At 46.1% G+C, this 22,454-nt stretch overlaps 1 long non-coding RNA gene across 1 annotated transcript in view; it reads left to right on the top strand.

The window, feature by feature from the left end:
* The window catches only part of LOC146835118 (uncharacterized), a 38,487-nt gene that overhangs the window by 5,682 nt on the left and 10,351 nt on the right, over positions 1-22,454 (top strand). Inside the window, exon 2 of the long non-coding RNA XR_014960388.1 lies at positions 9,511-9,952. This is a non-coding gene — a long non-coding RNA (uncharacterized LOC146835118). The remainder of the gene's footprint in view (positions 1-9,510; positions 9,953-22,454) is intronic.

The raw sequence follows: 22,454 nt of genomic DNA, 5'->3' as shown, positions 1-22,454 counted from the left end.
CCACCACCTGACTCTCCATGATAAGAGGTGTCATGAGACACTGCTAGCCCACCACCTGACTCTCCATGATCAGAGGTGTCAGGTGACACTGCTATCCATCCACCGGTCTCTACATAATAAGAGGTGTCAGGAGACACTGCTGGCCCACCACCTGACTCTCCATGATAAGAGGTGTCATGAGGCACTGCGAGCCCACCTACCTGACTCTCCATGATAGGAGGTGTCAGGAGACACTGCTAGCCATCCACCGGTCTCTACATAATAAGAGGTGTCAGGAGGGGAGACAACCATCTCAACACATGCGTTACAACGCATGCATTAACATCACGTGCCATCCCAACGCACACGACGTTACGACGCTTGCGTTCACTACGCACACCATTACATCGCATGCGCTTTGACAACGCATGCTTTTAGAGTGCATTGGGATGTGATGGACAGGTTGTGCACTGGGACGGGCTCCGGGAAGGTCGTGTGGTGGGACACAGACAACGGGGAGACAATGCTGGAACCACGACGAGAGACAGCTAAGGACTCGTAGTGTTTTAGGGTTTAAGGTAGTTGATAGGGAGTGTAGTGGGGGATAGTGTTTTAGGCTTTAGGGATTAGGGTTTAGGACTTAGGGTTGAGGAAGTAGTATATGCTCGTGTTTTAGGCATTAGGGCTTAGGGCTTAGGGTTGAGGATGTAGTAGATGGTGGTGTTTTAGGCTTTAAGGTTTAGGAATTAGGGCTTAGGGTTAATACTAGTGCAGGGTACTGTTTTTAGCTTTGGGCGTTAGGGCTTAGGGTTAATACTAGTGCAGGGTACTGTTTTTGGCTTTGGGCGTTAGGGCTTAGGGCTTACAGTTCATACTAGCGCAGGGTACTGTTTTTGGCTTTGGGCGTTAGGGCTTACGGTTAATAGTAGTGTAGGGTACTGTTTTTGGCTTTCGGTGTTAGGGCTTAGGGTTGAGGTCGTAGTCTAGGGTTGTTTTATAGGCTTTAGTGTTTAGGGCTTACGGTTGAGGGTAGTGTCAGGGGGGCGTAGTGTGTTTGGTAGGTTGCTATATTAGTGTTACGGGGGCCGTTAGGGAGAATTGTGCGATGTAATAGAATGTCTGGTATTTGTGTGCATTGGGAAGGTATTTTGCATGCGTGTGAAGGGGGAATGCAATGTAATGGTTTGCGTGGTGAATGCATGCGGTGTAGCGGTGCATGCGATGTAAAAAATACGATGTCATGGCATGCGTTGTTTTGGTTTGCATTGTATGAACATACATCCGTCAGGAGACACTGCTAGCCCTCCACCTGACTCTCCATGGTAAGAGGTGTCAGGAGACACTGCTAGCCCACCACCGGACTCTCCGTAATCTGAGGTGTCAGGTGACACTGCTAAGCATCCACCTGACTCTCCATGATCAACGGTGTCAGGTGACACTGCTAGCCCACCTACCTTACTCTTCATGATAAGAGGTGTCATGAGACACTGCTAGCCCACCACCTGACTCTCCATGATAAGAGGTGTCAGGTGACGCTGCTAGCCATCCACCGGTCTCTACACAATAAGAGGTGTCAGGTGACACTGCTAGCCATCCACCGGACTCTCCATGATCAACGGTGTCAGGTGACACTGCTAGCCCACCTACCTTACTCTTCATGATAAGAGGTGTCATGAGACACTGCTAGCCCACCACCTGGCTCTCCATGATAAGCGGTGTCAGGTGACGCTGCTAGCCCTCCACCTGACTCTCCGTGATCAGAAGTCTCAAGTGACGCTGCTAGTCATCCACCTGGCTCTCCATGATCAGAGGTGTCATTACTGCTATCCCACTGACCTGACTCTTCATGATAAGAGGCGTCAGGTGATGTGTGAGGTGAGTCTGCTAGCCCGACTACTTGACTCATGAAGAGAGATGCCAGGAGATAATGCTAGCCATCTGCCAACTCTTCACGATGATAATTGTAGTTTGTGTCAGCTGACATTTCTCCACTGTTCAAAATCATAATCACCTGTTTTATACTGTTTATGGAAAAAGTTGGTTCTTCTTGGAACTAAATATGCATAATTGTGCATTCATGCTATCATGATGGCATAAAAAACGAACATTTTTTTCTTTAAATACCTGTGAAAAGGGGGGGGGGGTTAGTTTGACCAATCAAGTCACTCACATCATAAACTGATCACATTTCTTGCAGGACAAAGAAGCCTCAAGGAGACCACAACCCAAACACAGCATTATTCAGTAATACACTGTGGGCATCCTAGCAGGATAAAGGCAAGGATGGAAACTGGGAAAATATATTTTTCACAGCTTGGAATTTCACCAAGTAATTCACATTGGATGTATGTAATTCAGCTCTTATCCCCCGTGGATAAACCAAGCTCCTACCCCTGTTACGCTTTTACCTGATACGCCAGAGATCTTTTACAAATCATGTACTCGCTTCTGGCAATCAGATGCAAATGTACTGCCAATCAACACCCTTTGCTAGCCCTGCTCATGCCCTGCAGTCCAAAGACATAGATTTCAATCAAACTCATTTTAGTTACGGTACCGCTGGCATTCCCAAATGCTTTAAACTATGTCACTGATTCAGAGCCTTGTTAGGATACAGATCTTTGGATAAATCCATTTATTTACTCTTTATCTAGATTGTACCCTTCATATCTAATTCAGGGGCATATTTATAAGCTGGCGATAAAACATTATCGCCGCTTTTGTGGCCGTTTTCAGACGAAAAGCGGCGATAATTTTATCGCCTAATTAGCAAGGCCACGTTAACGCGTGAAACCTTGCTTTAGCATCGGGACTCCTAACGCCCAGCTTTGCATATCTAATGAGATGCAAAGTGGGCGTTCCTGACCTAACATGACAGGAGAAATGTCGCTAAGCGACATTTCTCCTATCATCAAGCCCCACGCTATGAAGCTTAGCGTCAGGAAAAGCAGCGATAAGCCCTGTTATCGCTACTTTCCTTACGCCTGCTTCAGGACTGACTTAGCCATGATATCCTTTGGAAGGTGGATATCATGGCTAATTTTGTGAGTCCCTATCAGCAAGCTAACACCACACTACGTGAGATTATCGCTGGGTTTCCAGCGATAATCTCACATTAGGCAGTTAGCGCTAGAATTTTATATCGCTTTTGAGATAAGCATTGCTAATAGCACGCTATCTCAGCGATAAAAATCCATGTTACCCGGCGATAATTATCCTCACGCTAAGAGCGCTGAGCGATAATTATCGCCGGTTGTTGCTGATATGCCCCTCAGTTCCTAAATGGGTATGTCCCAAGAAAGGCTAGGACTGAGTCCTTTCCTTCAAAGAGACTTTGCCAAAGTTCGGCTAATTTGTTTCTTCATACACTTCGGCCAATCAGAGAGGGAGCGTTGTTGCTGTGTTCCACTAGAATCTATGGCCCCTGTTGGAGGAGGAGGGCAAGGATTCTCTCTGCTTTCTTGATTGGTTCCAATGTTTCCTTTCGGGCTTGTGCCAGATGTTGCTCATGGGGAACCATTTATTTACTATCGATATGCCCCCGAATCTGGAGATGGGCAAAATGATCAAATCGTAACCCTACTGGAATGCTTATATGATATAGTAGACTGGCTAAGGAAAAAACAAAAACAGTTGATTTCCTCCTTTTTGGGTCCTAAAAAATGTCGTACACTCACAGATGTATCTCTCCCACAGCAGCGTTTCATTGGGAGACAAATGTTCCCAAGGCTCAAGGTTTCTTACCAGGTGGTGGTCCAGAATAATGAGCTGCCCCTGTATTTCCAAGTTGGTATTGTTGATGACTTTTTCAGCCCCAGAAATGAACCCAGGACAACAAACTGCACAGGGACAGTCTGATACTGAGTCTTAATTGACTCGCGACTAGGCTCTTGCAACGATCTGCCTGCTCAGATGTTGGAAGGATTTTTGCCTTACCTTCACAGAGCCCAGAATGCCACAAAGATGCTTGTAGTAGCCCTGAAAAAGTATGATCGGTACTGCAAGCATCGAAGGGCTTTGCATAGGCTTTGTGTTAGAAAGCGCTTTAAGTTCAAGAGGCGTTGCGTGGTATTTTTTTTATAACACCTTGGTCTATCTGGAGAAAATACTTTTCAGTTATTACAGCACATGATCCTTGACACCAAAACATCTATGCCTTTTAGTAGCCTTTCTTTTCAAATTGGTCAATCTATGTTATGTTAAAAGATCCTGTATAGCGCATAGCTGCCCCAGTAATGGCGCCTCCTAGTGCTGAACCAGTAACAGAGACACAACAACTATGCCTGAAGGTAGAGGGTAAGAGGGAAACCTAGTTGGAAAAGAGCTAGGTCTTAAGCAATTTCCTGAAGTGCAGATGGTTCTGGGTTTTCCTGAGTGGAAGGGGTCATTTGTTTCACAGAGTTGGGGCCAGAGCTTGGAAGGAAGGGCCTCCATCTTGATTCGAGGAACAATGGCCAGGTTAAGGTCAGCCAATCGGAGCGGCCTGGATGGTATGTAATTCTAGATAAGATTGTTGGGGATGGGGACCCCTTGGGAGTGAAGACTCTTGTGGGCGATACACAGGGTCTTAAAGTGTTTGTGCCTGTCCAAAGAGAGCCAATGCAGCTTATGGAGAACCCCAGAAGCAGAGTACAATGTTGGCAGTGAGAAGAGCAATATGAGGTCTTTTGGTGACAGCTTTGTTTGCTCATAGATATAGGACATTGCAGTAATCGAGGCAGGATGGAATTAGAGCTTGGATGTTGGTCTGCCTGATGTGAGGGTAAAAAAGCCAATGATGGATTGAAGGATTCTCAGAAGTCTGAAGCAGGTGCCAGTCAATGATTTGGCTTGGGGCTCGAAAGCAAGAGGTCATGTATCCAGTCTCCAAGGTTTTTAATAAATGGTTAGTGCTTAGGGGGTGGGCCGAGAGTGGCTGATTACCCACGGACTCCCCAAGAGTTACAGTGCCTGCCTAACCAGAGAATATCTGTTTTGTTGGCATTTAGGGCCAGATGTACAACCCACCAATTTGCGACTCGCAAATTGCGTTGCATTTGCGACTCGCAAGTTGCAACTCGCAAATTGGGATGCATAACACTGTCTCAGACACTGTTTACGATTCCTAATGGGGTCGCGAATTGCATGCCTCATGAATATTATTGAGGCTGTCACAATTTGCGACCCCATTAGGTATGGCTAGCACTCCCAGGGATGGTGGCCTGCTGGGGTTGGCAGACCACCACGTCTGGGCCTGCTTTTAAATAAAGCAGTCTTTTTTTTTTCAATGCAGCACGTTTCCTTAAAGGAAAACGGGATGCATTTAAAAAATGAAAAATTAAACTTTTCAGTTTCATATTTTGAAGGGCAGGCAGTTGTCCCTGAGACCACTGTCTGTTCTTATAAATATTTTTTCACATACTCTCAAAGGGGAAGGGACCCCTTCCTGTTTGCGAGTGGTTTACCCCCTCCTTGAAGTAGGTGGTAAACTACAAGTGTTTTGCCACCACAAATGTGGTCGCAAAACAATTATACATGGTATGGTGACTCGCTATAAGAAAGGGGCACCCCTTCCTAATAGCTGCAGTCGCAAATGCTATTTTGTGAGTCAATGGTTCTCAAAATAGGATTTGTACATGCCATTACAATTTTTTTGCGGTCGCAAATGGGAGGTTCTCCCATTTGTGGCCGCAAAAAAGGATCGGACATCTGGCCCTAGGTCCCAAGCAGTTTTTACCCTCTACGTAGCCACCACAAGAATTCTTTTTTGAAAATTGGCCATGTGTTACATTGCGTTCTCTGAAAGTGATAGCATCAGGTAGATATTGTCGCCTTACAATACCAGCGGAGACTTAATGATTTTGCGACCTGTGCAAGTGGTTGGACATTGATAATGAATAGGGCAGGGCTCAGGGAAGAGCCCGGGGAGACCCCATATTACATGGATTGCTGGTGAGACACAAAAGGGGGCGAGATAACCTGCAAAGAGCAGAAGGATACATTTATAGTTGTGTTCACCTTATTAGTACCTCTTTTATACTTTGGCTAGTCTAGAGAAGCAGATAGTATGTTCTGTTCTTCTTAGCAGTCCCTCTTTTTCAATTTAACAGTCTACAGAAGCACACATTCAAAGTCCTGTGGTTAATAGTAGTTCCTTTTGTCAAACTGGTCACTCTGGGGATGTTTAAAGTTCTGTATCTCTTAGTAGTTCCTCTTTGAGCATTGGCCAGTCTAGAGAAGCAGACATTTAAAGGTGTATTTTTCTTAGTAGTCCATCATTCCACTGCTACTTTGAATGAGCTGCCTGCAGAGTTGAGAAGCAATGAGAACCATCACATTTTCACAAAGCAATTGGAAAGGCTGTTGTTGATTTAATCGCCTCCCCTTTCTCTAGTCTTTCACAGACATAGAGTGCTTAGTAACAGTAAGTTCTGTGAGTGTGTGCTTTAGGAATGCTGTCACCCTGAATGGTTCTTTTAGTGCAGCGGTGCTTTAGTGTTACTAGTGACAAACCACTGCATTGGTATTACCTGAAAGTGGGCACAAATCAAAACGTTAGTGGAAGCTTCACATTTCCTTGCTGTGGGAAAAAGTCTTTCAGTGCTGTGAGCTGGTGCTTGTTTTATACAGAGGTCGCCATCTTGCAGTTTGAGTCTTTTCCTCACAAGGAAAACTGATACCAGACCCTCACTCAACTGCTTGGTTCCTTGGTTCCATCCAACCTACCATCCCTGATAATCCTGCCTCCGGGCTTCTCAAGCTTATCATGTAAGAATTTTGCTTTTGGGCTCTCATGCCGCTAATATGGCTTTCATGAACATTCAGGCATTTAAAAACTGTAAGAAGCACATCAACTATATGAGGTGATTTAATGGATTTGAATTCTGGTAATTTTGAAGGAAAGATTAAGAAGAATTTAGACAGACTTGAAAGTGGTAATCCCTAGTATCTATAAATGTGTGCGAGAGAATAGTGAAGATACCAATAAAAACAATTCTGCTAATAGCACTGGTTTTAAACCTAGATATATAATGCACCCCACTTCTGATATTGGGTAAAAGAAGAAAATCCATTGGTTATAAGGTCCTGAAGAAGGTGGTTTAGAAATTGAGATATCCGCCGAAATTTGTGTTGACTACTACTATTTGGTGATCTCAGATCAAGACACAACAATGGAGGCCTGAATGAAAAGTGGTCTCCTTTTTAGGATATTATAGAAAATTTGCCTGGAGGTTGGTGTAACAACGTATGTGTATGGAGTGTGTATGAGTGTGACTGGGAATGAGTGATGATGTTTCAAGTGGGGTGGTGAGTTGTAATACTAGCATATTGATTTAAATGTTTGTATTGCGCTGCTAGTGGAATTAATGAATTAGTTGTTGCAATTGTCAATAGAATAGGAATAAGTTAATGAAACGTTTTGAAAGTAAAAATTTTAAAAAAGCAAACATTGCAAATTGATTATAATGTATAAATAATGAAGTAAAACATTTGAGGTAATCCTCGTGGGTCAGTGAGTACTTTGGAATAATTCCATGTTATCATGGAGACAGGTTGAGCGGGAATGGTTGTTTCAGGTTCTCAAGCTGGGTTGTCACAGCATACTAAAGAATGAAATTCTTACACAAAACTCTGGATTAGTGTGAGAGGCTTTGTGCTCAAAGGCCTCCTCAGCACCCTTATGGAGGCATCTGTGTTAAGGTGGACTCAACACAAGAACTCCAAAGTTGATGAAGGTGCACTTTCTTATATCCACTGCAGAGTCTATCAACACTCATCACACCTGGGGCCTGACTGAACTCATCACACAGATGCAAAACAGAATTTGCCTCTGCTAATGTGAATATTTTGCAACATTTAGACAGACTTCAGAAGAGGGCTCCAGAACTGGACACAGTGCTCCAAATAAAAGCAAATCAAACACTCACAATATGGATGCCAGAACTAACCGCTATGCTGCAAAAAGACCTTCAGATCTGAGCACAAACTTCCATATAAGGTCTCTGGAAATCAACACAATGCACAATACTTCAGTTTAAGTCACCTGAGTTAGACACGAAACAAAAGAGCCGACCATGAGAACCTCACAAGTGTTGCCACAGGTAGCCAGTTGAAATGGAATGGACACAGTGCTCCAGATGAGACCTTCAGAACAGGGAACAATAATTGAAATCAGAGCTCCAGAACTAGAAATAATACTCCAGAAGTGCTCTTCAGAAACTGACTACAATTCTCGAGATGAGTCCTTGCCAGTTAAAAATGCACAATAGACTGGTAAACCAGCCTCCCACATTTGCTAGCCATATCTCCTTCCCTGCACCCCTACATCCTCTTGCCTTCAACACAGCATTAATATTTAACATTGGAATACTTTTACTAAGTTTTTCAAAAGCTTTAACTTTTTTTTACTTTACCCTATACTTTACCCTAGGACAAACTATGTCCCAGTGGTGTACACCTCCACCTACATAAGAAAAGTTACAATTAGTAAGTTTATACTAGTAAATTAGGCTTCACCCAAGGTTGGTGGCAGCATGTAAGTCTATACTTTGTTGTAACTTTACACTTTGAAAGGATGAATAGAAAAAAGCAGTAAATGTACTACCAAGTGTAAGCGTAAATTCACATACTAATAAATCTACACATGTAAATTTGCCTTTGTGACTAGGTCCCAAAAATATTTCGACCTTAGCAGGGCTAAGACAAGTTGCAGAGAATAGAAAACACCTTGGCAGTCATGATTTCCTGGTTTGACCTTCTTGACTTTTGTTTGATGCAAAAATCAAAGCTTCAGCATGACCTCACGCAGAAGGTATCAGACCTTGTAAACCCTCACTGGCCCTCGCTGCCAATCTTTCTTTGCTGGAGGATAGCACGTTCAAAGATATGACTATCTACAAAGGTGGAGAGGGAGAGAAGGAAAATGTGGCAAAGCGACACGAGCGGCAGGAGGAATTTGGAGGCAGAGTTTTCAAGTTTGTGCCACTCTGAAACTCAATGGTTAAGCAGGACTCCAACTGTAACTTTGTGCGGCCCTTGGAAGACACCGTGCCCCGCCTTGCCATGGTGAATTGTTTTTATTTGCTATAATTTACCTGATCTGGGCTTCATTACATTCATTCAGAAAAGGCAGAACTCAGGGCTTCAACCTCATATCTGTTATTTCGGAAACAACTCAAGGCATACCTTTTTGCCAAATCTTTTAATTAATTCCTTAGTCTCTCTTTTTTCCCCTAACCCGGGACTTCTTCTCTGACCTCTTTCAGTTTTTAGCGCCAAGAAACCGCTGGTGTACGTGCGCTGTACAAATAATTTTAAATAGAAATAGAAATAGAAATAGAAATAGAAGGCAGAGAAGATCAAATGAGTGTTGCCTGCAGGCTTACGTTACCTTTTACATTGACTCTTTGGTGTTTTTATTTAAGTCATGACTCCTCATCCAGTTAATAAACAGTTATTGTTTTGGTGTTGTTATAAGCATTGAAGCATTTGTATTCACTTTACTAAATTGGTTGGTTTAACTCTATCTGTTTAATTTCTCGCAAACTCCAGACCATCCAGAACACCGCGGCCAGACTTGTCCTCGGCATCCCACGCCACGACATGAGCACATCACCCAACACCTGCGAGACCTCCACTGGCTCCACGTCGAGAAGTTAGTAACCTTCAAGCTACTCACCCATGCCTACAAATCCCTTCACAACATCGGACCCATATACCTCAACAAAAGAGTCTCCTTCCACGTACCCTTAAGAAACCTCCGCTTCACCGACCTTGCCCTAGCAGAAACACCGCGCATCTGCAGAACCAGAGCGGGTGGAAGGGCCTTCTCCTACATCGCGGCCAAAGCCTGGAACAAACTCCCAGTCAACATCAGACGCTCCCCTACTCTGCTCACCTTCAGGAAGAGCCTCAAGACCTGGATCTTCGGCTGAACTAAAGCTGCACTCCTCCCCCCTCCTCCCCCCTCCCCAGCGCCTTTAGACCCTCACGGGTGAGTAGCGTGCTTTAAACCCCCTGATTGATTGATTGATTGATTGATTGATTGATTAATGATATTTTGGTTTTGCTGAAATTGTTTACGCACATTTTTCTCTGAGGGAAGCCTGCTGCTTTGGGCCACAGCTACTAGGGGTAAGTGACTCGTTAATGAAAGTGGGTTTAGTCTTTCTCATCTAGGTTACTTAACTTGGTACAAACTCATCCATCACTCCCACCCTAGCCAATGGCGCAGGCACTATACTGCCGGGTAGGCTTCTTGGATGGAATCAGCTGGCGAGGGGGGTCCTTCATCACTCTGGCTGCTGGGTGCAGTCTCTGGTCCTTACTCTACTGAAGCTGGCAGGTGCTGGTGTGAGCAGACACTGATAGGGGGCCTCCACTCACCCGCACGTCTCAACGCCTTTGGCCTATACCTGTGGCCTCCTTGCTGGGGTTGTTCTAGAAGTCAGCTGCCTCTTTGCCCCGCTTAAGGAAGCCGCATGAAAGGTGCAAAAAGCAAACCCCGTATAATGAACTTGTATTCTGGTGTCTCTTGCTGCGGGCATCCTTTTAACTGAAAATGAAAGTTGACTTCGACATCTCAGTGGCCAATGACCATTCATCGCGTGGCACGTGGCATCTTAAAGTATATTGGTTTCATTAAATGTTATGGGGCTGGTTCACCAAGGACTAATCTAGATATGAACTAATCCTAACCCTGTCTGTAGCCCTTGCCTATGAGCACAGCTTTCAAGGCGGTTTCCATTCTCATTACTCAGAGCTCTCTTAAGCCACAGCAAACCCTCTGTAAGTCTGTCCCAAGTCTTATGAATGCTCTGAGTAAGGAAAGATGGTCTTGGGAGAGGCTGTCTTAAACGAGGTCAAAGCCTTCATCCTTCAAGTTCAAGATTATGATAAATCGAAGAGGACAAAAGCAATTATGATTTTGTTATTTCTCAAACTGTCTCCCAAAGTGTTGTCTTGACAGAAGTCTTCAGTTGTTCGAAAGTGAAGACTTTAAACATAGTTTTTTTTTTACTTTTTATCCGCCCTTAGTACCGGTTGTTCTGAGTTTGTAATGGAAGATAGAGGGCTACAATTAGCATATTATAAAGAAAAACCTAGACTGGACAGGATGGACAGCATTTAAGTGGGACACTTGTTAGTGCTAAGAAATGAGGATAAAGGGACAAGTAAAGGTGGCCCTTTAATGATGGGGTAATACAGCAGCTCACGGTACCGGTGCGACTTTACACATCATTTTACTAGGGCACCAGTAACTAGGCTGTACATCTGACACTCAGCTAATAGACTGAATCCTCCACCCTTGTTGCCAGCACACCTCACAAGCCTATTTTGACTCCCATCAGCAATGGAAGCATCAGAACCCTTTGCAGGGCCGGCTGTAGGGTGGTGAGACTGGTGAAGTCGCACCTGGCACTGACTTCGGGGAGGGGGGGGTGGGAGGCATGTTTAGAAATCACACGGTTTTGAAAAGCACCTGCTGCAGAGTTCCTCTTGCGTTCATCAGGTTTCTCTGCAATAAAAATGTCAAGATAACCAGTGATTAATGTTCGTGCTGGAAATAGATCGATTTTTGTCTACTGGCAGTTTCCACTCACAATAAAGTAGCACAGAAGGTTAATAATATGTAACCCTGGGCGGAGAACTCCACTCCGCCCGCTGAGCGGGCGGAGATTTGTCTCCTCCGCGTTCTGCAGAGAACGCGGAGAAGGCAAATTTCACTACACTCCGCAGCGTAGCGGAGTTGGCCAGCCCCACCTTCACCCCCCCCCCCTATATTAACAATAAATTATACAACTAATAAGTGCATTTAAACCACTTAGCTGAACGCGCTACATAAAACTTTATAACTAAATAAATAAATAAATAACTGCGGCATCCCCGGACTGCCCTCCTCCTATTCATCGCCATTTCTGCTAATTCTTGCAAAAACTGTGCATGCGCACGCGTCCGCGCATGCACATTTCTCGTGAGAAAGCACTATAAAACAAATAAAATGCACATGAGAGGGGGGCTATGGAGCATTGCGGGGCACCAGTGGAGTGTGGTAGTGAGGGAATTTATAGAGGAGGTTTTTGGGTGGCGCCAACAAAGATCGCTGCACTGGGCGCTACCAGCGCTAAAGCCGGCCGTGACCCTTTGTAAAGTCATCCCCAGTCTACTGAAAGAGCCTCAATATTAGACAAATGGCAGATTATGCGCTATGTACATTAAAAACATTACAGCATTTCCTGCCACTGGCAGGGCGTAACATTGTCTTCTTTGACTTTCATTGTCGAGCTCTAATCTCGAGAAAAAAAAATCCTAGAAATTATTTAACTTTGATTAAGTTTGCACCCGCAGGGCCTTATTTCTCATTTAGTGGACAGGATACTCCTTCCAAACGTGACATCCCGTCTGCTGTGTCATAAGTGCCATAGACTTTGATGCGACTGTAATAGAGTGAACGGGTCATAGCCACGCGTGTGGCAGAGTGCACCATGCCCCAAACTCTAAAGAAGGTCCAGAGTCTCTGATATTTAATACTAGCCTGGTTGTTCCATCCTATCAGACTATGTTTTTCTCACACAGTGTACTGAGGCTATGACAGATCACCCACTGTGTTGATATGTCTCCTTCGCGATGCATGTAGGGCCGGCCTGTCACCACAGCTCAGAAAACAAGATATTCTAAAACTTTCGAACTCTCCCTGATTTTTTGAATTTTTACAAAACGCGTTTTGGATGTGTGTATCTATTCCTGGTGGAAACTTCGGTTGCAACTTGGCACAGCACTCAAATGTAATGGTGTCTGATGGCGATTGTGATAGGCTGCCTGCCCTACTTAACCCTTATCAGCAGGAGTGCAGCTCTATTTCACGTTAACTGCAAAGCCCTACTTGAAAAACTGCCTGGTGGGTAACTGCGATAGCACAGGGCCTAAACGTGCACCCTGGCTTATTTTGCCAGCTCAATTTGACTTTGTGCATCAATCATTTTCCTTTTCGCATAGGATGTGAGGTAGTGGACTTTATTGCGAGTGTGACCTATCTATTGCAACACTACGTTATACAACATCTGCCAAGTCACTCGGGTTCACTTGGGACAGCGGCCTCACCCTCAAGAAACACATCACCAAGAAAACTGTGGCAGCTTCCTACCAGCTCTCTCCCAACTGAAGAAAGCGAAACCATTCCTTCCAGAAAGCAACTTCAGAACTGTTGACTAAGCCCTTGTACTCTTGCTCCAAGGACTCAGAGACCCCACAGGAGCCTCACTTGGGGACATACTACACGCCATGGCAAACCTCATCATGAGCTGAAGAAATATGTTGTCCTCTATAGCACCTTCACCTGACGGAACTCCACTGGCGACCCTAGCCAGCCTGCGACATCTTGAAAACCATCTGCATCATCTACAAAGCCATCGTGACCTGCCACCCCCGCGTTAGGGTGACCAACCATCCATAAATTTCATGGACAGTCCGTAATTTCGGCCGTCTGTCCGTTGTCCGTGAAGGATTCTTTAACGGACGCCATTTGTCCGTAATTTTAACCAGGCAGTACCAAATCTCAGATACCCAACCCAAAGGATGAAGACCTGAGGCCTTCATAGGACCACTGACCATTAAATGATTTTCTGAAGAAGGTCTTATTCGAAATGCTCACTGTGGCTCAGATCCTCTCTTCTTTGTACTGGATGGAGTCCCTTAAATTGCAGGACACTTATTTTCATATACCTGATCTGTAGTCCCACAGACGCTACCTGCAATTTACAGTAGGGTCAGAACACTTTCAATTTGCTGTACTACCCTTTGGCCTTACCTTAGCCCCTCGAGTGTTTGTGAAAGGGATGGTGGTGGTTGCAGGTTACCTTTGGAGGTTAGAAATGCATCCATTTCTATACCTTGATGTCTGTTAGGGTGACCAACCGTCCGTAAATTTGACGGACAGTCCGTAATTTCGTCCGTCTGTCCGTTGTCCGTGAAGGCTTCTTTAACGGACGCCATTTGTCCGTAATTTTTAACGGGCACCGATCGCACCACCCTAAAGCCGGCACAGCTTCCATCCACTCCCTGCTTGACTCCAATGCTGTTGAGGTCGGGTGTAACAGACTCCGATGCAGCACCAACGCTCAAATACCCAGCAGCATTGGAGAGGCACAGCGGGATGGCTACCCTCACACCTTCCGCCCTTGATGAGCTGTTAAGAGGTGCTTGAAGGTGACTGAGAGGGAGGGGCTGCAGCTTCAGGAGCAGGGGCATCTATTCAGATGCAAACAGCCCTGAATGCGTCATGCGTCATGTCTCTGCAATTTAGAGGGGCCTCACACTTTCCCTTTCTACCCAGGGCCCCAAACATCCTAGAACCGGCCCTGACTACCCGAGGCAGCACGTGGTTCTCTTCACAGAGCCTAATTACTGTGACTAAATTGTAAGCAAACCTCGGTTCTTCAAACATGCAGTCTATAATGTAATAAAATAAAGAAATGGCACAGTCGCACCCACACTGATTAACAAAGTATGGAGGACAATCAGTTAAATCAGTTCTTTTGGAGTATCTCCTGTAAGTACTGTACATCACAGTGGGGGATGGCAAAACTAACATTTTAGAAAGAGAGCCTGTCGTCTCGTTGTCTTGTCCACGAGGGGGTGACGAGCCCTACCCCACCCTGGAAGAGACCAAGATGATACTAGAATACTGCATGCCCACCCCTGTGCCCACCCTGGTGTATCCTGTTCCCCCTCCTGTGATGGCTCCTGCCCCCCCCCCAGTGATGGCTCCTGTCCCCCCATGTGGTGGCTCCTGTTCTCCCCCCCCCCCCGCCTGTGATGGCTCCTGTCCCCCCCCTGGGTGGCTTCTGTCCCAGTCTGAAATGGCTCCTGCAGCGAGGGTGAAGTTCTTGATGGGCCTCTTCTCAAAAAGGCTCAGCTCAAAATGAATATGAAAAGGTGGGTGAGTGAGTAAGTGAAGGGATGGGTGGATGGTTGGATGAATTAGTGTAAGGGTGAATGGATGAATGAAATATTGAATAGATGGATAATGAGAGGATGGATGGATTGATGAGTGAGTGGAAGGATGGATGAGAGAAAAGGTAAATAGCTGGATGTATGGGTGGAAGGGTAGCTGGATGGGTAAAAGGGTGGATGGATGAGTGAAAGGATGGATGAGTGAAAAGGTGGATGATGAGTGAGTGGGTGGATGGATGAGTGAAATGATGGATGGATTGATGAATTGATAAGTGCAAGGGTGAATGGATGGACGGATGAGTGAAAGGGTGGCTTTAAGGATGGATGAGTGAGTGAAAGGGAGGGTAGATGGACAAAAGGATGAATAGATGAGTGAAGGAGTGAAAAGATAAATGGATGAGAGAAAGGATGGATGAGTGATAGGGTCAATGGATGGATTCATGAGTGGATGAGTAGATGGATGGGTGGGTGGATGGAAGGAAGGATGGCTAAGTGAAAGGGTCGATGGAGAGAGAAAGGGAGGATGGATGGATGACTGAAAGGGTGGATGGGTGAAAGAGTAAATGGCTGGATGGATGAGTAAGTGAAAGGGTGGAAGAGTGGATGGATGAGTGTACAGATGGATAGGGTGAAAGGGTGGATGGATGGATAAAGGATAGATGAGTGAAAGGATGGATGAAGGGATGGATGAGTGAAATGACCGATGGAAGGATACATGATGCATAGGTTTGCAAATGGTTGAATATGTTTGGATATGGCTGGGCTTACTTATATACTATTGTGCGGCCTCCTCTGATGTGTCTGTAAAACTTACCTATTGTCCTGAAGATTTGTCCTGAATTTTGAACTCCTGTCCTGAATTTGTGTCCTGAATGTTGACCCTTTGTCCTGAATTTTTACACTCACTGTCCTGAATTTGCACCAATGCCAGTTGGTCACCCTACCCTGCGTATGTGGACATCTTGAGGGCTCTTATCACATCTGCATCCAGGATACCATCAGTCTCAAAACAAAGACCAAAACTTTTGTTTTTTAAACAAGGCAACAGGCTTTCTCCATCTGTGCACCCAATGACTAGGAGGTTGTTCCGGCAGCCGTCAAGACTGCTCCAACCCTGCTCCAATTGAGGGACGAGCTAAAGACACGCCTCTCTAAAGAACACTACATCACAAAGAAGTGGCCCTCTGAGAAACCAGCCATGCCCCAAACTCTCTTTCACCCTGTACAGTGCTTACTACTATTCGGCTAGGTTTGCGCTACATAAATACCAATTATATATACACGTGTTTACACAATTTTTTTTTTTATATATATATAATGATACTGATGTTCAGCATGTTTTTAAGGCTTTCTAATGTTATCACAGACGGGAAATGATGCACAAGTGATTTATCTTGAATCGGCCAGTTTTGGTGAAGTGGTGAAGCCAGGAACACTGGGATTAGAGCCCTCTTGAAGTCAGTGTGGTCAATGTAACCAGTTTAACCGTGACCCTCCCTTGTATGTTATAGACGCGGCTTCTAAAGCATTGTCTTATCGCACCGGCCGCACTCTCTGGGATGCTCTCCCAGTCATCAGTGAGGGCTTTGGGGGTGAGAACCCGATGCACAGATCTGTGCATGATCTGCGGGCCACACGTCTGAATGCTTCCTTAGCTGACTCGGCCTTTTATCCCCTGGTGGTTAATCACATAAATATGTTAAAAAATAGAAACACCAATTATGAACCTACCAATAGCCAATTCCGTTTGTGGTTTGCAATACTTCAATAATAATATTAATCCTGGCCGCGTTATGTTATGTGGTATTTTTAGAAACCACAGGTCCATGGATTGGCAATTGTTAGCAAGAGTGCTTGAAATAATGGAGGCTCAGAAAATAGAGAGGTGCATGGGAGAGAGACACAAAGCAGCCTTCGGACCAGTTTTGGAAAGTTTTTTCCATGGATAGCTAACTCCAGGCTTAGACTTGACTAACTCCAGAATTTCCAGGAGTAAGACTTACCTACACATGTAAAAAAGTTCACGTGGAATTTCAGGGTTTGTTTCTCTGAGAATTAGCATGTCTAACTCCAGACGGTCATGAGTTAGCCCTACTGAAATCCAGAGTCAGACAGAACTACTCACAGAAAATGCCGTGTGAATTCTGCCTGGGTATTGCAGTATAATTCAAGTCTTAGGCAGGAGGAAGGCGCTACTTACTGCTCATAGAAGCCTGTGAATTGTGCCCTGCATTTTGGACTCTACTTGTAATGTTCATCTCTCGGTAGTTCAAAAGATAACGTGTATTCTTTATAGACACACTGCCGCCGATTCAGGGAAAAACCTCTTATAAGTACATATTGTGGGGGAACTCTTTTACGTACTGGTACCAGCCTTGGTAAATTCCCCAGTCCAACAATCATGTCTTGCAAAAAACTTTATACTTGTGCAGCTTGTCTTCACAACTTCAAAACTACCCTGACTTGCAAGTGTGGGTCACTTTTTTCAGTTATCTGACTTGCTGCTGGGCTACTTTCATTTTGGTGCCTGGGCTACTTTAGGTCCCAGTCTGATCCGGGGCGAAACACAACCTCCGCCCTCTGCTGGGTGGCGGATCCGATCTGCTGGCTGTGTTCATTCAGACTGAAACATTCACAGATTTCAACAATGGATCACGTCATCGAGGCGCCCGTGAGATGGAGAGTGACGTAGGGCCCGCGTGGCCATGAACCAGAATAAATCCTCCGGCCTCTTTGAAAAGCCACTTCAAAGGCGACCCGCGCGCAGGCCTCGTACCTCAGGCGCCATCTTGTCAGGCCCAGCCGAACTGTGCCGACAGGCTCTCTTGTTGCCATGATCAACGTCGCAATAACACATGTTGCGTTTGCTGCTGCATACCAAAAAGGTCGCCCACTCAGAAAATTGTTGCCTCTCCAAGCGGGAAGAGTTCCAGCACCCATCATGCTCCAGATGGCAGGCCCTGGCAAAGATAGGCTTCAGGCCTGTTCTCATTGGCCCCGAGTGGGCCGCGTGCCAAAACCAACCACTAATTAACATAAACCATGAACAATGCAAGAAGCCACAACATGTTTGATGTGTATCCCACAGTACTGAGTGCGGCACCCCCTTGTTTCCACTCCTCCGCATTTTCGAGATTCCACCTTGCTCTGCAGATTATAGTTTTTTTAAAATTCTGGTACAGAGTTTGATTGCAAAACTGACATCAGTTGTAGTTGTTTATCTCAGCTCAGCTGGCATGAGCTGAGTCTCTCTCGCCGCCTCGGGGCCCAAACAGATCATAATACCTGTTCATCACTCTGTGAGTGATGCAAGCTACCTGCGGACTGTCCCCACGCAACCTGATCCCGGTGGGGAGGGCGCAGCAAATGTGATTGCCGACAGTAGATGTAAAGTCATCCCTAGGACTTTTGAGGACAAACTGGGACATATTTTCAACCTTAGGCTCTCCTTACCCCTCCCTCGAAATTTGCTGTGCTCTGAGTGCACGTGAGCTGTCAAACACACTCTTGAATTATGGAGCAGACGAGCTGGAGCAACATGGGACCCATCTCGGAACTAGTTTCCCACAGGTGATGAGCAGTAGGAAAAATGCATTCAAAATTAAAGGATGACAATTGATACATACATACATGCCAACATCTAGGAACAGAGAAGAGGGCAATTTAGGAAATAAATGCCTGACTTAATTTCTCAACTGCCTTGCCTTCAAGTGGAGGTTTTTCTGAGTTGCAGAAAACTAAATACATTGATTTTTTTTTGTTGCTAAAAGAAAACCCATAGAGTCTCCATCCTAAATGATTAATGTTGACAATATCATTAAAGTCATTTAATCACAGTCATAAGTTCTGTGAAGAGTATCTCAATCAAGCAGCAAGCTCACCTTATGAGTGAGTCAATCATGACCAGATGTCCTGCATTTCACAGAATAGTACTAGTTTTGGAATTTAATTGAAATCTGAGTGAAATTTTAATTAAGCCACCAAAAATAAAAACAAATATTTTCTCCTCAAACCAGTCTTCTGGTAGTCTCTAAGCAGTACTCTTCTTTTACATAGCGTTACATGTTATATAACTCTGGGCGTAGTTGCGCTGCACTACGCTATGCGAAGTGCACTTTGCACTACGTCACGCTACGCGTAGCTAAGCAAACTGCCTAGTGCGGTAGGGAAATGCTGTTCGCAATGATTGCACAGTACCGGATGCTTGTCTGCACTGTGCAGTCATTGCGAACGGCATCAAGCACAGTGCAAGCGGTCGTTTTCTGCCGCTGGAGTAGATTTGTACTCGAGCCGCAGCTTTCTCAACGCGGACTGGTAGTTTCTCATCGCGAGCGTTGAGAATCTCTCCGGGAGGTTTATTTTCCACGCTAGCGATCGGCAACTTGATGTTGCCGATCGCAAACGAGGAAAAAGTCTCTCCGGGATGTTGATTTTGCTCACTCGTGGTCACCAACTTGACATTGAGGACCGCGAGCGAGCAAAAAATACCCGCTACGCTACTCGTTTTTGCACTGTGCTACGTGCCTTTTGCATAGCGCGTAGTTGCTCTCGCTACGCACACTCCGCGAGCGTAGCGTAGTTTTGCGCCCAGGGTTTATGTTATATTGGCAGACCATATTCCACGCTATAAGCATAATTTAGCAATATTTTCTGAAACCTTCACAAAATCTCATGAAATTTTGCAGGAAAAAAGAAGGCAATTTCCCACACCCCTTAAGAGTGTCTCAGTTGTGAGAGGGGGCTGTGTAACCATGTGCTGGATTTTTTAAAGTTTCACATCCAGTGGCCTCTCTCCCATGATTGCCATGGGCTACAGTGGAGGAAACCTCTTAAGACTAGAACTGCTGCATTGCCTCATTCTCAGATGTGCCTTGTTTAAGGGTCCACCATGTCAGGTTCCCAGAGGTGTTCACGCTAAGAGGAAGACAAATCAACCTCTAGTACTCACTCGGGATTGGTTAGCAACATTCACTAGGAAGCAGCTTAAGTTCCACAGATGACACTGTTTCATTGGGCCTGATTTAGAGGATTGTGGATAGGGCACTTTGTCCACCAAACCCTCAATCTGCCCGTCCAATTGAGAATTGTGTGGACTTCCAGCTCCAGTGGTACCCTCGGTGGCTCCACTGATGAAAAGCTTACTCTTAAGGCCTGACAGAGTGGTGGCCGCCAGTAAGGGCATCAGACGATCCGTCCTACTGAGTGCTGACAGTATGGTGTCCTTTTTCTCTGTTTGTCACCACCAGAGAAAACATGGCGGTGATTAACATAAAAATAAAAATAATGACCCCCATGCTTAGGAAATAACCTCTGGGTTTGTGAGTCATTCGTTATCTGTTTCTCAAAAACAAATTTCCACTTTGTGATTTTGTTTTTGAAAACCAAAAAGTTTAATGGAAGGCCGCCGGAACTGACTACGGCTGTCCACCATTTTATTTGTACCCTCAAAGGAACCACCACGTTGGTGATTACTGTGAAGGTATAGAGATGGGAAACACTCAGCACAACCAGGGCAGAGCCACGCGTGTTCGACTACGCAAGCGATAACACGCTTGCCTTAACCACGCATATGCCTTAACGACGCATATGTATGGTTAAGGCAGTACGCGGTCTAGCTGCTGGCTGCAGCTCGAAGGAAGCCTGCAGCTCAGAAGAAGCATTAAGACACCAGGAAGAGAGGACACGGTGAGGTAAGTGGGGCTGTGGCCAGGTTTTGGGGGGTAGTTTGTATGGGTTGGGGGGCCGGGGTTGTTTTCAGGGTTGGGGGGGTTGGGGTCATTTTCAGGGCTGGGTCGTTTTCAGGGCTGGAGGGTCGGGGTCGTTTTCAGGGCTGGGGAGGGGTAGTTTTCAGGGCAGGGGGTCGGAGTGGTTTCCAGGGCTGGGTGGGATGGAGTAGTTTTCAGGGCTGTGGAAGGATTGGTTAGTTTTTTTTATTAGGGGTTAGGGTATTAAGCCTAAGGGAAGTGGAAGGGGTTGAGGTAGTTTTGGGGACAGCGCAGGGGGTGGGAAGGGGGTAGGGGTATTTGGACCTCAGGGTGGGGGGGCAGGTAGGGAGTGTGTAGCTTAGGGCAGAGAGAGGGGGGTTGCGACCTTAGCCATGCATACCCCTTTACCATTCATGCCTGTACCACGAAATTTCGTGGTAAAGGCATGCGTGGTAAAGGAATGCGAGGTTAAAATGCATTCCTGCGTCGGGCTGTGTGGTAGAGGCACGCTTGGTTTAGCCATGTGTGCCTCTATCATACAACCATAGAGATTACTGCTGGACCAGTGGTGATCTCTAACTATGAGAGTCCCCTGGCCATAAGGGTGCCGGACGAATTGCCTCTGCCACCGTGACGGACAGAGTAAAGGCCATACTTTAAATCAAACCCTTTGACAATACGCTCTATCAATTGCGCTCCTTGGCCGAGGCGGGCAGGTTGCTGGGAGTGGAACTACCAGCGGGTGATAGCGAAGACGACAATCACCCAATGGAGGTCCACTATTCGCGGCCCAGATGGCGCCAGCAGGGCCGTCGACGGTGCCCCAGAAAACCACCAATGGCAGAAATACTCAAAGGCCAGCAGGCAGCTCTTGAGTCTGTATCCACGGAACTGACCGGCTCCCAGTCTGGCTGACCCCGGCAACAGCGAGGGTCCGGCTAGTTAAATGTTCTTTACACGGGTCGTGGGCGGGAGGGGGGCGTCCCACCGCAGGCTACTTACTCCATGATGCCATCCTTCCATTCACCGGGAGGTGAAGGACAATGGGTTACGACATACTTTTCTTCTTGGTTGTTTTTACTGTTCTTGTATTTGGGGACTTTGTTGGGGGGAGATTCAGGGTTCCATGTCCACCTTTGGGGGGGGGGGGGCACTGGGGCTCCATCAGATGATACCACACACGCGGACTCTTCACTCCGCACTTCTACCATGCATTTTTATGAGTTTTGATCGTGCCGTCTGGTTCCTTGAGACACCATAAATGCCGGCTTCCACACTTAAAATACTAACTCTCAATGTTCAGGGTCTCAATAACCCTGTTAAGCGTAGGGTGGTCTTATCATGTCTTGAAAACTCCCAAGCCGATCTATGCCTTCTGCAAGAAACGCACCTACTAGCTAGGGACTGCCACCGTCTCCGATCATGGAAATTCCAGACGCAATTCTTTTCCTCCGGCCATACCAAGTCCGCAAGGGTGGCGATATTCATGGCGCAGCGGTTTAAGGGGGAGGTCCTGCGGAAGGAGGCAGAAATAAAGGGTCGGCTGCTGGCCTATAGATTCGCCCTGGGCACCATGACTTTCACCGTGGGCTCCATCTACGCCCCAAATGAGGGTCAAGAACAATTCCTCCAATCCGCCCTTACTGATATCACGGCAACGGCAGACTGCCACATTATTATCGGGGGGGACTTGAATCTTGTTTTTGATAATACAGTGGACAGATTCTGTCAGCGGGCGCATCAAGCCAGAGCGCTCTCGGCACTGGGGATGGAACGATTGCTGGACCTAGGGCTTTGCGACTTGTGGCGCAGTTTCCATCCGCAGGGCCGCGAATACTC

Source organism: Triturus cristatus, chromosome 4_2 (assembly GCF_964204655.1).
Source record: "Triturus cristatus chromosome 4_2, aTriCri1.1, whole genome shotgun sequence".
Classification (NCBI taxonomy): Eukaryota; Metazoa; Chordata; class Amphibia; order Caudata; family Salamandridae; genus Triturus; species Triturus cristatus.
This window is presented reverse-complemented; position numbering and strand designations above follow the sequence as displayed.